Below are 4967 nucleotides of genomic sequence, written 5' to 3' on the forward strand. Positions count from 1 at the left end.
CTGATAAGTATAAAATGTCAACCAAAAAAAAAATACATTATTTCAGTATTATTGGTGGCATATTATGCTGCCCGTGTTAATGATGTCATTTTCTTCGTGTAAATCAATATCAATTCTGATTTTATCTATTCTGTTGTATTATCTATGATAACTTTATTATGTGGGAACCTATGACCGAATGCCCAGTGTATGAAAAATTGCTTCTACAAATTGCCTAACAGTGAATATTGTATCTCACAATAACACCTACATAAGAGTCGATCAGCAGCGCGCTGAACGTTTACACGGTACACCGCCGACCCACAATATTCAAACTTATGTAATTAAGTAACTACTCATCCAAAATAAAAAATTCAAGTGTACATATTTTAATATACTATAGCTTTTGATAATTTAAAAAAAACATATCATCCCATTTGAAAATCAATAGTTGATATCAAAATAACTAATTTGGGAATGGGTTAAATACAAAAAAAAAATTGTAAAAAATTGAGATCACCTTTTATAAAAACATTATAAAAAAATATTCAATTATTAATTAAACCCAGTGAGATATTGATTGGTTCATGATAAAAGAATCACCGTGTAATGTTTTCTTTTCAAAACCCTGATGTACTGTAAGTTGACTTAAAACAAAATACACAATTGTAAAACTAATATTTTCTCAGCTTCACATCCCAGAAAAATTGTTTTACACTTTTTTTTTTTTAATTTATTATAAAAGACTTCAACCTATTTGTTTTTTGGGTAGCTGATTTAGAATTTGATATCAGTTTTTTATTTTATCTTTTAGTCTATACTTGAGTCGTGGGGTTAATTTATCACCTATACAATAAAAAAAATTAGTTAAATTTTCTTCAAATGTTTTTAGTTGTACAATAATTTTGTAAAATATAGTGTACAAAATGTCAAGTAAATAAACTCATATAATTGCTTAACATATTTTTTTTTATAATAAGTTATAAATTTGTAATAAACCTATTTTCGATTTATTTTTCAGCTCTTGATAAGTCATGCACGATTGCGCATTATATATTATGTATAATATCTTAGCTATATTGTACATATTTGTAATTCATTAATTTTATTTTATTTTGACAATCATTGTTAAATGATATTTCAGAAATGTTTGAAATAGGTATATGTTTGAAAAAAAATATTTTTTAGAATATGTAAATAAGACGTTGCTACAATGTTTTAAATACAATTTGTAGAATACATTTTTTTTAAATATTGACAACATATCCCCACAATATATTTTTGAACAATATTTCAAAACACATGAAAACAAAAATATGTTCTAAATGTCAATATTATGTTTTATTTTGTGGGATAGAACTTAAGCCTATCCAGTCTATTTTTAATAAATAATGAAGCAATACAAATTCATAAAAAAATGACCTGATGGTTTTTTTATTTACCGATTTATCGAAAAATGTTTACCGGTTGTGGAATTACAACGTTATCAAACAAATGCAGCTTTTGCCACTTTTTGCATATGAGCGGTCTGGCACAAACAAAAGCAGGGCGGCCTGTGTCGACGCGACGATTATATATATGGTAAACGTATAGTAAATTTGATTAAGGTCGCACACTGCGTAGCGACTAATTATATCATAATATATGCCTTGTATATTATATGGACTATGGACGGATACTTCAATACGCAGCAATTTCGGTAATAAGCTGAGAGAGAGGGCGGGGTGCCAAATTAAGTCCCGTCGCATGTATGGACCCGCCCTCACTCTGTCCTGCGTGCGCATTGCCCGCCTTCTGGGTGTTTTGACCATACCAATGTTTGTCGATCATATTGCATTATATCGACGCCCCAGATAAATGTACCGGGTGATTGATTAACTATGGACAACTCAATATCTTAGAAGATATTAGACTTTTTTAATTATTTTTTTTTTGTACTATTATAGTTATTAGGTGGGACAAATTTAATGTATTTTTTAAAATTTTAACACCATCCCTTATGCGTTAAAACCATATCAACTTTAGATTTTTAAATGATAACCCCCAATTTTTTTTTTATAAGCCTGTTTATTTTTTTAAAATTTAATTTTAGGCGTAAAAACTAGCTAAATCAGACAAGTACTTTTAAAGTTATAGCTTAGTACTACAATATTATAATATTTATTAGATAGATTAGCTTATATCAGATGCTTTTATAAGTTTTACAGCTAAAGAAAAAAATCGTTTATCGCCGGATCTCACGTTTCACAAATTAAGATTGATTAACGATACGGTTGTAGATTAAAGTTAATAGTTGACGGTCGTCGGTCACAATGAAAACGAACTAATAATAAATCTAAATAATATTATATGGGTAATGTCTTCTTATCTGTTTTTTCTGTAGTGTTCCTACCGGTGCGGTGTACCTGTACGTATTGAATATTAGGCATTAGCTGCTGTTAACAAACAATATTATGAACCCTAGTAAATAGTTTTTTTTTTCAATTTCAACCTTAGGTTACCGTGGTCTAATCACGATCTTATATAGAGTATATACCGGGGTTCTACCAAAACGATTCCTTACTAGCGTAGATTAATATTAACACAGAACAAAATATTATAAAAATACGACTACTTGAAAACTAATCAAAAAGTACATTATTCTAATTTTTCAATTATTATGGTTATTTAGCGTCTTGGTTTTTACTTTAAATATTTAGCGTTTTGGTCTTAATAAGTATTACTTGTACTGGTGTCTTAACTAGTCAAATTATTAATTCTGTTAGTGAAAATATTTTTAAAAAAACTCTAATAAATAACATTCAATTTTTTGTTTTTTAGTATAATATTGTATTACATATAGTTAATAGATAATATGTACAAAATATATACAGAAATAAACAAAAACTAAACTTAATATGTACAGAAACTATTTTAGCATTTGTTCAAACTGGTTTATGATAGGTACATAAGATGTCAAACAACATCTTTATAAGGCATCTATTGTGTTTATTAAAATGTTTAGATAACAAAGGATTCCATAAGAAATACGTTCATCCAATACTTGTGCACTAAAATAAATTTTCATTTTTATAATTTTAAGTTGTAACGCGTCAGTTTTAACTATTTCTAGTTCAGTATTTAGTATTCAGTGTAGTTGTAGACAATAACAAATATCAATTTAAGTTGAGATAGTCCATATTAATATTGAACACACTGAAACTTATAATTAAAAAAATGAAATAAGTTTCTTAGATACTTAAATAATTATATGGTTAAGCAACAATATCAGTATACACATATATTTTTTATAATTATACAAGTATGATCATTTTTAAGTTAAACGTTAATTTTTAAGTAACGCATTTTAATAAAACATACTAAGTATGATAAACATAAGTAATCCAAACAAACTTATTATGTAAAAACATTTTATAAGTTCGTGAATAATAAAAAACGATTATATATATTTTTCTAATAAAAAAATGTACTTATACAATACACCTATATCAATAAATACATTATCTTACCTATTATTGATTCAGTAAACAATGATTGAAGATTCAATTTTTTCATAAAATTTTTTATATTTTTTCTTTGAATTCAGATACCAATATGTTAAAACACAAAACTACACATTTATCAATTTCTCAGAACAAAGACATAATACTGTAAAAATAAAAGTTTTAATTAAAATATTATCAAGCATAATTCAAATTACTCTATGTATTTTTAATAACATATTATTATAAGTACCTTTAATTTTGATATTTGATGTGCATACATTTTTAAGTAAGGTTTTAGGTTTTATAGACTTGTCACTTGAGCAAAACTCCATCTCGGTATTCACATTGATTATGGATACTTAATATCAATGTTATTATTTAAAACACATTAAATGTTGACAAGTTCATAGATCTAGTAAGTTATGATACTATATTATTATAATATACTATGAAATGAAGACGTACAAATCGCATGAATAAACAAAATGTGTCAAATTAACCAAAACAAATAATTGCTAAATGCTGGAAAAATATATACAAGATATTGATAACAAATAAAACATACCTACTATTTTACAAAATATATGTAAAAGTGTGTAGTGGTGGTATAGTTGTCAGTCGATATAGCGGTTATCATTATTATTTACTATCGGTGAATTATTTACCTAAAGTAAATAGTGTTTGGTACGGTTATGATTTTTAAACGCTACAATAGCTATTGTCAAAGTTAATTGTCAATAAATAATAACAGAGAGCAGTCACCTTAATATGTTAGCGTCTCCAAGATATTTAATTTATTTTTTACACTCCCTTTAATTTTAAAACTGTGTAGCTCATCGATTTACCTAGTTTTTACGCCTAAAATTAAATTTAAAAAAAATTGGGGGTTACCATTTAAAAATCTAAAGTTGATATGGTTTTAACGCGTAAGGGAAGGTGTTAAAATTTTGAAAAATACATTAAATTTGTCCCATATAATAACTATAATAGTACAAAAAAAAAAAAATTAAAAAAGTCTAATATCTTCTAAGATATTGAGTGGTCCATAGTTAACCAATCACTCGGTATAGCAACTCAGAAAATCTATTTTTCGGGTGTAATGATTTAAAACTATACTCTTCTTGTGACCGGTAATGTAGCTACATTAGTGAACTAAAATATATGTAAAATGGCAACAAATATGAAACACACAACTCGTATTTAAAAATGTTGGATTTGTTGCAACTTTGAGCTGGGTTTTCGATATTATGTTGTTATCTGCTTGTTATTTGACTGCAAACTATTTACTTTTTTGTGTGTTAATTAGTTATAAGGTTATCACTTTTGCAGTTTGTCTATTTTTTGCACTTTAATTTAATTTTACACTATTATGTTTGTCTATTATAATTAATTAACTAAGTACTACCGCTATTTTCATTTGACTGGCATACAAATAATTTAAGTACTATAGGATTTTTTTTGAAACGTGGTTGTAGGTTCCCAATATTTTTTTGCTGATTAAAA

Source organism: Adelges cooleyi, unplaced genomic scaffold (assembly GCF_023614345.1).
Source record: "Adelges cooleyi isolate 19-005CV unplaced genomic scaffold, UGA_ACOO_1.1 ACOO_flye_CR_arks_rails_tigmint_CR_PRNA_3, whole genome shotgun sequence".
Classification (NCBI taxonomy): domain Eukaryota; kingdom Metazoa; phylum Arthropoda; class Insecta; order Hemiptera; family Adelgidae; genus Adelges; species Adelges cooleyi.